Source organism: Falco naumanni, chromosome 15, assembly GCF_017639655.2.
Source record: "Falco naumanni isolate bFalNau1 chromosome 15, bFalNau1.pat, whole genome shotgun sequence".
NCBI lineage: Eukaryota > Metazoa > Chordata > Aves > Falconiformes > Falconidae > Falco > Falco naumanni.
The window spans coordinates 12821859-12832976 of record NC_054068.1 but is presented as its reverse complement, the minus strand read 5'-3'; the positions used below and the strand labels follow the sequence as shown (position 1 = coordinate 12832976).

Here is an 11118-nt window from a genome sequence, read left to right as displayed (position 1 = left end):
GTTTGCAGCCCTGCAATTTGCGTTATGGGCTGGCACACGCGCGAAGCTCCCGTTGGCTTCTATGCAAATAGGAAAGCACAGAGTTAGGGCTGGTGTCTGAAGTGTGTGACAAAATAAGTCTTATACTGCTTATGTTTCGGGGAGGTGAGTGCCGATGGCTACAAACATTCTGTCTCCCACGAACAGCAAAACTCTGTAATTGTCCAGGTACATCAGAGGCTCAAACATTTCCATTTTTACAAAACGTTAGGTGTAAATTACTCCCACAAACAGGAGCCCGGACTCAGTGGAACAACTCAGTTGTCTGTTACAGCAAATCTGGTGTTCCCAGCTTCAAATCTGCTACAGGCGTTCTGGATTTTAATTAATATATTGTTTCATATGTATGAGTATTTCATGGTTGGGTTTTTTTTTGTTTGTTTGTTTTCACACACTGCATTTTTAGTTTAAACAAAGTGTATTCTCCGTATTATTCTGCAAAGCAATTGAATAAATATCACAGGCTTTATAGATCTGGTAGCCTTTCCAGTGAACAATAGTCATGCTTCACAGAAAAGGGATAACATCCTAGAGTGCAGCTGATAAGAGCAACAATTTACAAAGCAAGAGATCTGTTATGCAGTGAAAGCTTTATTACCATGACTTGATGTTACATCTACAACACATAAGGGTTAATCATTGCAGCAGTTTGCAGCTGGTTTGTGCTCTCAGGGGAGTCATAGCAATAGACTTCTGCGTGTAAGACAAGGTCAGCGTTGCTCTCCCGGGGTCAGCGGGCCACGTGATAACACAACTCTGAAACTTCGGCTCCGAGGAGACACAGGTGCCAAACCCATTTTGTGGTCTGTTGTAGAGCGCTGCTTGTGGTTTTTATTCTCCTCAATAAAAACACATACATAGCTCTGTGGTATATAATTGGATGGTGAGTTTTCAGAGCTACCCGTCAGCGTGAGTTTTCTGTGGCAGCAGTGGGTTCATGAGTTTGCTGGGTATATGTAACATTTCACGGGAGACTTATTCTTAGTGGACTGAGAAAACAGAGCAGTCTGTGCGGAGTTTAAGGGCCAAATCCTGCATAACTTGTTCAGTCTCATGGTATAAAATGCTCACGTGAGTAAAGTGAGCAGAATTGGACTTTAACATTTTATTAATATTTATCTTCTACTGCTGCAAGACACGACAATAATCAAATAAGAAAAACTTTAATCCTCAAATGTAGCTTTAATCTTCAAATTGGTTAGCTTATCAGAGGGGTAACATTTATTCTCCAAGACAGGCTGCTCAGAATGATCAGCTGAAACAGAAACCTGTAAGTAAAAGGATGTAAGTTTATTGGGCAGTGTTGTCTATATTTATAGTTTCTGCTCAACCCATATTTCTGTTTTTATATGCATGCGTCAAAAATTAATATATGGCAAACTTCACCAACAGTTTTAAGAGATCCTAAAATATAATAAAATCAATAAATGATGTTCTGGCATAAATGTTTCTGTAGCTGAGGGTGGTCAGGTTCAAAGGGCAACATCTGACCATTTCTCTTTCCCACCCTGCTGCGGAGCAAGACCCTCCCCTCAACTTCAAATCACTGGGGAGAGGGTAATTTAAGCTATACTTGATGTACCCTATACATCACTGTCTTCAGGACCAGGTTTAAAATTAAACTCTGATGTACAAAGTTAAACAAAAATGAGATAAAAATTGGCAGGGGTTGAAGAGGGTCAAAGTACACAAAGTAGTCAAAACAGAAGGTAGACTATTGCTTCTTTTGATTTATGTTATTCTGTGCACTAAAAAAAAATAAAATTATAGCTTTCATGGAGACTTTTTTCATTGAGAATAACGCATTCCTAATTTGTTTTCTATAGACTTACAGGGCATTTGCTGTGGGAGATGGAAGCATTTATTTATTTCTTTATTTTGGCAGGGGCAAAATATCACCAACTGTTGGCAGAATATTCAAATTATCATTAGATGCAACTTTGTCACTCAACAGCAAGTGAAAGAGAGTAGTATTTTACCTTCCGTTAGTGATTACCTTACAATGCACACATCTATAAGCTTATACGCATATAGAGTTTCGCTTTTGAGCAACTTTTAAAAACAAACAATGTGCTACAGTTACCTTTGGTAGCAGAAAGAGTTCGGTGAAGGGTTCCTTTTGCATGTTACACATGCACATAATGCAGTTACCCTCCAGAAATTCAGTACAGGAAGGATGCCAAACAGCAGATTCTTTTGAAACCAATTCAAGAAAATCCTTGCAGGAAGTTAATCTTTTATGATGCAGTCAACTTTTCCACAGATTGCCATTTACATGGTTAGTGTGTGGACTGCAGGCAAAATAATTTGGAATCATAATCTTTATTTTCTAGAATATGATAATGAAATCAACTAATATCCACTGGAATCAAATGAATTTCTCTGTGCTGCTCCAGTGGGAGGAATAAAAGGGTTCTGCTGGCTAAACCGCCAGTTACATGGAAGGCGACTCATGCACGCTGTCACTAGAGCAGGTCACATGTAACACAGAGCTGAGCAACCTGCTAGTTGGTCAGGAAATTATAATCCAAAATTTTCCTACTCTTTGTCCATTACACTTTGGGAATCAGGAGAACTATGAATTAAGGAGATAGTCACAAAGGTCACAAGGAAATGCTGCAGTATTCACAAAAGATGTAAACACTGTGAGAGCTGTAGGATCTCAGAGTGAAGGTTCAGAGAGAATACAGGAGCCACTCTGAGGCTAGTAGCTGCAGAGAAATGCGTTGAAGAACAAAAAGATATGAAAAATTTAAAAAGAGAGTACCAGCTGTTAGAAATACATGTAACCCTTTAAAATCATGCGGTGAGTACGGGTGATGTCTTTTGCCGATTTATCCATGCACCAGTTACGAGATCTTCCTTAGGAGTGGTGTGTGGCACAGAAAACTAACTGGTCGATTCCTTCTTGCACCAAGCAGCTGATTATGGGTAACCGATTCGTTTTACAGATGTTGAAGAGTGCTGCTGTACACACTCATCCAAGACTAAGATGCATCGGGGTGCCTAAGCGTGCTTGCTCAGTAAGGGCCTAATTCAGAGCTCATCAAACCAGAGAGATCTCCGCTGACTGCACAGGGTTCTGGATGAGGCCGCTTCCATCTGCCTCATTGGGAGAGACAGCTCCATTTCGGTGCTGCTGTGAGACGCAGTTCTCTCCAATGCCTTATGCTGTCCGTTTTTAGTGTGTAGTATTTTTTTAGTCAAATTTACCCATCAACAAATTCTCTGAACCATTTACTAATGACGTTTCCGCAGCTCCTGTTTTTACCAAGGAAAAGCAGTCTTACCACAACTTTCTTCCAGGTGGGTTCAGATTTAAATTACCTTGCTCAAGAACTTGCAAAGATACTGTGCTCCGAGCAACGGTAAAGAACTGAGTCTATAATTTAATAACCCCCCTCTGAGTAATTAGTATTCACTCAATGAAATTCAGGGTTTGCAGAGGTCCAGTCAAAGGCCTAAGCACCATTTAAGCCCAGCTTATTCCTCAAGGCACCTCTGAACTGAATTGGGCCCCATTTTATTAAATTATAATAGAAAGACTGCCATGTCAAGTATGCTGATGCTGAAAGACCCAACCTCACAAGACCTCACACAGATAAGTAATCATCACTTATGCTAATAGCACATTTGACTTCCGTGGGATGACACATGAGAATGGACTACTTACTTGACTAAGATTAGTAAGAACAGGCATGTTACACAGAACAAATGACTTATAAATATCCAGCTGCAGCAAAGTGCTGACTCCCATCAGTGAGTGTTGTGAGGGTGAATGAAGGGCAGGATATGATCTTTAGAAACCTCGCTGAATACTGTTATTGAATTGGTGACAATTTTGCAGATTTCTAACCTGTAATAAACCTCAGCTTTGCCTCCTCAGTGACACGCTCCTCTCCACTGTCTGTTCTGCTTTCCTTTCCTTTTACCATAATCCAACAATCCTTTTTTTTTAAAGCTTTTTTTTTTTTTTTTTTTACCTTCCTCTTTAATGTTTGCAAACAAATGTTGTGTTTTTGAAAGGTATTTAAGCAACAGGCACAAAGCCACAAATGCTCCTATTTGACTGCAGAGCAGAATGCCTGGTAGCATCTCCACATTGCCCTGCCAACGTTCCTCCTCTCCGCTCTGCTGGGATCAGCGCAGTCTCTACGCTCATTTAGTCTTTGGCTTCTCCCTTCAAAGCTGACAAAAAGGGCATCATACAGCATATACCATTCCAGCGGTTTTGTCTGATAAAATGCCTAACTGTTAGGCCTCTGTTTAATATAATTTTGTTTCATACTGGTCACAGAAACAATCAGATTTTGGCCCTTATGCTCTGTAATGCCTTGGAACTGGCAATCTAGAAAGGAAAAAAAAATCTTTATGTCTAATCTGACTCAGTTTCACTTATTTGTTCTTGAATGCCTTGTGGTCCAGTTTTCATTCCCTGTTTTGTTTCCGCTAATTTAAGAAGTATTTTCTTGCAATTAAGAACAGTTGGCCTCCCTGGTTTTCCTATGTTGATCAGACTATTAAAACTGATCCCCCCCCCCCCCCCCCCCCCCTTCTTTTACCACTGGCTGGAGAAGCTTTATCTGAAAGTAATATAGTAGTAGTGACTACTGATGACTGGCTTCTAAGGATTTTATCAATTGAGAATTAATTTGTTCCTGAGACCTGGAGAAACCATGAATGGTGAAAAATATTTCTGGCACACATAGTTACTGGTTTAAATTTGTATCCAACAGCAAAATCCCAAATACTATAACCTATTTAGAAAGGGACCCTTAAATCCAGTTTTTGTTTGACCTGTATCATCGGGAACCACATAAACATCACAAAGTTAAAGAACGTAAAGGTTATAACATTAGTAGTATCCTTACATGAGTATTTTCCTATTTCTTGGGGGTTTCTAGCTGAGCTGTGACAATTGCTCTGTGTGTGTGCTCACGCCTGCCTGTGCGTTTTGCCAATCACCTAAGTGAAATAAAAGTGCCCTAATTTCTGCAACTTTGCTTTCATTGCACTATAAAGCACTAAAAGCAGAAACAGTTTCCTGAAGAACTCCTCCGTAGCAGGCCCTTGAACAAGATGACTGTTTCTAATAAGCAACAGCTGTCGTTGTGGTTTTACTAGTCAAATGATTCATGTCTTTTGCTCAGAAATGATAAGTGGAACAAATGTTTACTTAGATATGTAACAGAGGAACAATTGAAAAATAGTAGACTGTCAAATAGAAATATTTTCCTGTTATCTGATCCTTGACAATTAGTCTGAACTGGTTTTTAGTCAAAAGGCAATGTTACAGCGGTGCAGTTCGAATGGTGAAGAGTTTAGCTCACAGAGTTCTGCAAACCAAATTCACCAGGCTGGCTTCTAAATGTCTGTGGTAGAGCAGCAGATCTGAGGGGGACACCAGCACCTCTGTGCAAACTGCTACCCCCACCCTCATTCCTGGCAGCCTCCCCTCCTATCTTTAGCCATCTTTGAAAGGCAGACGGCGAGCTTACCATCTCTGCTTGTTTCTGCTATGTCTTCAGGGAATCTCAAAGTGCTTCTCTGGGCTTGGTCTTGAGTGAATGTCCTCTGCTAGCTACTGCTTCCCCATGATTTTTCCAGGGTCTCCCGGGAGAAGCAGGTTAAATGAGAAAAAGTATTCTAATGCAGGAGATTCCAGGCTCTGTTCAAGGACAAAACAATTACATTACCCTTTGGGTGTCGGGAAGGAGAACCTAACAGACCCTTGATGTATCTCTGCTGAGCCTGGAAGCTGCTGCAGTCAGAGAGATTTGACACCACTGTGGCATCGCAGGGCTAGAGGTAAATTTTTGTTAAGTGCTAGGGGAAGCAGCGTAGGCTAACTTTTATGAGCCTAAGGCGGCAGCATCAAAAAAATAGCATCTTCTGCCTTTGACTCAGGGGCTGGGAGACAAACATGGAGAAGGCCAAGGGAACCTTGGGATGCTCGGAGTGCAAATGATACCAGTATACATCTATAACGTATTTGAACTTACATGGATGCCTGCTGGTAGAACAGGGTTTAAATCCACCTTTATTTTGCATGGAATCTGGACTTTGCTGCTTTTCCAGAACTCTCTCTTCAGTACCGCTGTGTGACACTGTGCTGCATTGCACGGAAAGACTGTCAGGGCTTCGGTTTCCCATCTGTACAATGGGGGTAATATTTCCCTTCTCCCAGCCTTTATTTAGCTTACAAGGCTCCTGGGACTAGAATTCTTTTATTGCGTGTTTCTGTATCGTCTCCGTACAACAAGGCCCTGATCTCAGCTGAAGCCTGTAAGTATCACTGAAATATAAATAGATAATAATAAAAAGATGATTTTGACACAAAATGGAATTTTATATTCTGGAGAGTGAAATAAAATATGTACTAAAGTCTACTAAATTGTAACCATGAGATCAAATGATAAAATTCTTCTGGCAACAAAGAGTTGACACAAATTTGTGAGATTAAACTGAACCAACTCAATGGAGGCTTGTTCTGGTGGTTTATTCATATAAAGTATATGAAAAAAAATAAGTGAGATGATCAAATTACCCTCACAGCATGGATTTTGACATGGATGTAGACTAACTGAGTCACCGGAGGACTGAGCAGGTGCGTTGTTCTAATTATACCCTCAGTCTTGTGAGGAAGGAGCAAACTTCCCGGTTGCTTCCCTGGTGGAGATAAGGTGTTACCAGCCATCAGCAAACGAGAGGGGAGAGCAAGGACAAGGCACCTGATGGGAGAAAGAGGAGGAAAAGAGGAGGCAAAGAGAGCATATTCATAATGCTACTCATCTTTTTAAAATGTATACACATATCTACTCTGAGCTGTTTGGATGCCACTTCTGGTCCTCATTTCTTGTGTCTCTGAGTAACCCTTCCTTATGGCGAAGCACACGAGATTCTTTTTTAACATTTTCTTTTTTATGGTCATGTAGTGAGATATCTGGCTAAATATAACGATTTATTTGTTTACTAATTAATCAACAAGAGGCACACTAGGAGTTACAATCCAAATAGTCCCCCACACAGGTTTTTATCACCATATACTATACCCCCAGGGAAATACACATCTTTTTTTCAGGAGCGTAAATGGACATTTCTATAAATTGCAACTACTTGGGTGCATGTAATATGCAATATTATTCATCTTTGTATTCCAGGTGAATCCAGACTAGACTACCAGCCTCTAGGGGAGTCTGCTTCGTATAATTATCAGTATTCAAAGAATGATTGTAGATGTTGTAGCTTAACAGCAGGTGAATGGTCCTTATCTGAATATTAAATAAAGTGCAACTGGATTTCTAGGTTATCTCTGGCTAAATGTTTGCAAAGTCATTAGTGAAAGCATGCAGCTATAATCCCAACCACTCTTCTTCTTACAAAGGATTTCCACTTTTGTTTTTAATTCCTTTGCAGGATGAATTGTTCATCTCCCCTTCCTATACACACAATCTTGTCCCTTGGTTGGACTACCAGAAACATCAAGGAAGCTGCCTTGTAAGTAGTACCTACACTCCTTTTTTCTCTCTCTCTCTCTCTTTTTTAATCCTAAGCAACAAAAGAAACCTAGGGAAGAGTGACAAAGAGAAAGATTTATTATTTCCTCTAAGGACTATCAAAGCTCTGAGTGTTGGGAAAAGGCTCTTCAGTAAACTGCTCCTTTGTCCTCTCAAGTTCTGGGAACTTTAGCTCTATATTCAGTTTCCTTATTGCATGATCTGAGAGAGAGGCTTTATGTATTTATTTAGTAAAAATCTTTTATTACTATTTTAAAATGGGGGATTTAATATACTTGAACACTGTTTTAATAGCTTGATAGTGGATGCTATGTGAACACAGTAGATAGTAGTTACAAGAAAATTAATAGCGACAAAGAAAAAGAACAAAAACACCCCTGCTGAGCAGAAGGGAACAGTCCAGATCCAGCACAGGAAAATTACTGGAGATAAAGGAAGAAGAATTACCGTGGGACTATACAACATAAGGTTTTTGAGACACAACTCGTGTTTCAATCCCTAGATGTGAAAAGCACAGTGATCCTGCTAGAGAGCCATTTTGAAGAGGAATTTTCAAGACAGCCTTACTCTACAACATGGTAGCTAGGCTAGGACATCAGCTGCGTCCTTTACCAGGCACCAAAACAACTTTACACCCACTGAGGTCTGGACCATCACTGGCAAAGCATGTTATCAAAATGACTGCAAATATTTTATTTTAATTGAATATTAAAATAATTGAATATTATTTAACTGAATATTAATAAAACCAAACACACACAACCCCCCAAAATGGAGGCATCACTACAGTAAGCCATATACTATTTATTTTAACATGGGTCCCCATTTATTTTGAGCTGTGGCACATGCTGAGCTTTCAGCATGGCATAGGCTATCATTTTTAGTTTTCAAGCACTGTATCTCTCATTGCTGCTGTTTCAGGCTTTTGCAGACTCAGGCAGATGCTACCACACCTGTCTACAAGGCTTTCTGCTTGTCTTTGCAGAAGTACAGAGTAGAAACATTTATTCAAAAAGGGAGGAGGGAAGAGCGCTGAGCACAATTCTGTGTTTAGCTCTGAATTATCCAGCAAACCATGCAGTCTTGGGGACTAGGAAATACAAGGGACTCTGCTTTTACATGCCAAAGTCCCGTCTCTTTCAGCAACAAGAAATAGGGAGAGCTTTTTCTAGCACATGAGCACTTCTATGTATTTTTACTTCAAATTATGTAAGAATGTAAAAGTCATAAGTTTTGGAAGTGCACTGGTTCACACTCTCCTGTCAAGAAATGAGTATACTGTAGCTCTGTAACTAATGGCTTTGTTCCTTGGGACAGCTTCGGTGGAGAGTGCTGCGTGCTCATTCTGGGCTTTGTACCTATGCGACGGTTGCCAGCAACGTAGGAAACAGAGCCTAGAGGCATGTGATTTTTTTCTAGTCCCATATTCCTAATTATATTTATATGAAAGTGAACCGCACAATAATTACAGTGTCAATTTTGGTATTCCTGTTTTCATAATGTTAAAAAGCTAAAAAAGAAACTGAATAAGCAGCGTTTTTTGGTTGTATTTGTCATTGTGATGATCTTTTGCTAAAGGGAAGGGCTTTCGCACATTTATGCAGAGGCCTTTAGTTACCGTTTGGGGACTCCCTGATAGAGGACCAGAAGTACCCTATTTCGACCAGAACAAACTACAGAAGTTAACAACTGTTTTATATTTGGCATTTTTATATGTATTTTAAATAAAGAAAATGTAAAAAGGTTCAGCCAAAACTGTTCTACATGGTTCAGAACCCAAATTCTCATTCCTGCTCAAGTGTGAGTCACCTGCTGTCACTAGGATTAGTTCCGACTTATCTGTAAACATGTCCATTTTCTAGTGATGCTTTTTAGCAATACCTGACCTCAAGTTATTTGTATTAGTTTCTATATTTATAATCTCTCAAAGCACTTAACACACCTCCTGATTTAAAAATAAGCCCTCTAACAGGCTATCTGCACTTAGAAGCCAATGGCCACATCCCAATCCATCTGAAGCTGGTGGAAATTTTGACGTTTATTTCAATGGTAAAATCATAACCATAATTTGGTCGAAGTGTACAGTAAAGAGGAAGATGATTTGCTTAGGGCTTTGTCCCTGTCATCAGCCACATGCTGGCTGATGTAAGAATGAAATTTGGACCTGTACACAGAGGCTGGATGCCCTTGTTCAGCTAGGCTAAGCAGTGGGGCAGGAATGTGATGGGAGAGCAAAAAGCCAGTTAAGTTTTAAAGAACCTGAGAATCTCTCATGTCTCTGTATCATATCCTCAAAATAATTTAAAAAAGCAGTGATTTTATCCGGCATGTGGCTCTTGTGAAGCTGATTGACTGAGGTTGGACATTGTGGCCTTTATTTATAACTTTCATCAGTTTCAGAGACAATATTTGCATGCAGGGAGACTGAACAGAACAGCCAGAATACATGCTAGCTGTAATCTGAGGCTGAGGTACGTGCTTTCCATCACAGATGTGCACTCTTGACTATCGCCCCAGCCGGAGCTGCCAGGCACACAAGAGGACAGCTTTCTGAGACATGGTCAATGGCTTTACCTGAGGTGATCTTGTGGTTTTGGTCTCCTGAGCAGATCTGTGCTTTGGCAGAGCTTTTAAGTATGTACAGACTAAAACACCTCCAGCAATGCAGACCTAATTTTAAGCATTATGGTAAATACTGTAGTACATATTTTACAATTGTGTAATATTTCTGTTAGGAATGTAGTTGTTTCTAAGTCTATAGTACGTATTTGCCTGTCAGATTTCTGACAGAAGAAGACAGTGAAGATACAATGCTCTAGCTGCTTGGTTCTGGTCCAGGAGTGAGAAGCAGTAACACCGCCTTTTCAGCTCCCCTTGTGCAGGGATCCTGATCGGCATGGACCTGGTCCTCTGCCACCCCTGCCCCGCCTCTCAGCTGGTCGCCTGTGATGGAGGTTTGGGTAGGAAATGCGGTGAGGGTGGACTGACTATTTTCTGGGTTTACAACCCACCAGCCAGCCCAGCAGGGCCACAGTCAATCCCTACAAACTGCAGCAATTCTCATAACCCAGCGGAGTGAGCCCTGACCTCAAGCCCTGAACCGCTGGTGCTCCCTTGACTGCTATCGAGTACATGCCCAGATGCTTACAGCCCTCAGCCTTTTCAACAAAGTCAGCAAGAGGCCCAGAGCAGGTAAATTACTGTTAGCCATAGAAACATTCCTATATAGGAGAGGGTGTGAGTTATGCAAATATCTACTCTATAAATCTGTTATGTGACTTGGGAGAAAAACAAAAAGCCACTTAAAAATTTGCCCCAAATTTGGCTAGAGTATAGTTTTGTTAGTTCAAAGAAGTGGAACTAACTTTATTGTTATTTGTGTTTGGATCAAAGAAAATTATGAAAATAAACATTAGACAGAATGATAATCAACACTGGAAAAGAAATGTTTACAAAAGATTTTCTTCTGTGTTCTCTTACCAGCATTAATAATATTTTCTTTTTCTAAAGTTTTCTTGCTTCCTTCAAAGAGATTGATTTCAGTAGAAAGAACAAACATATG

The 11118-nt window shown here is 40.3% G+C and overlaps 1 long non-coding RNA gene across 1 annotated transcript; it reads left to right on the top strand.

The window, feature by feature from the left end:
- Positions 1–654: 654 nt before the first annotated feature.
- Positions 655–10876, top strand: LOC121097708. The gene is made up of 3 exons (XR_005831060.1): positions 655–823; positions 7456–7536; positions 10048–10876. It is a non-coding gene; the product is annotated as an uncharacterized LOC121097708 (long non-coding RNA).
- The last annotated feature ends 242 nt before the right edge of the window (positions 10877–11118 follow it).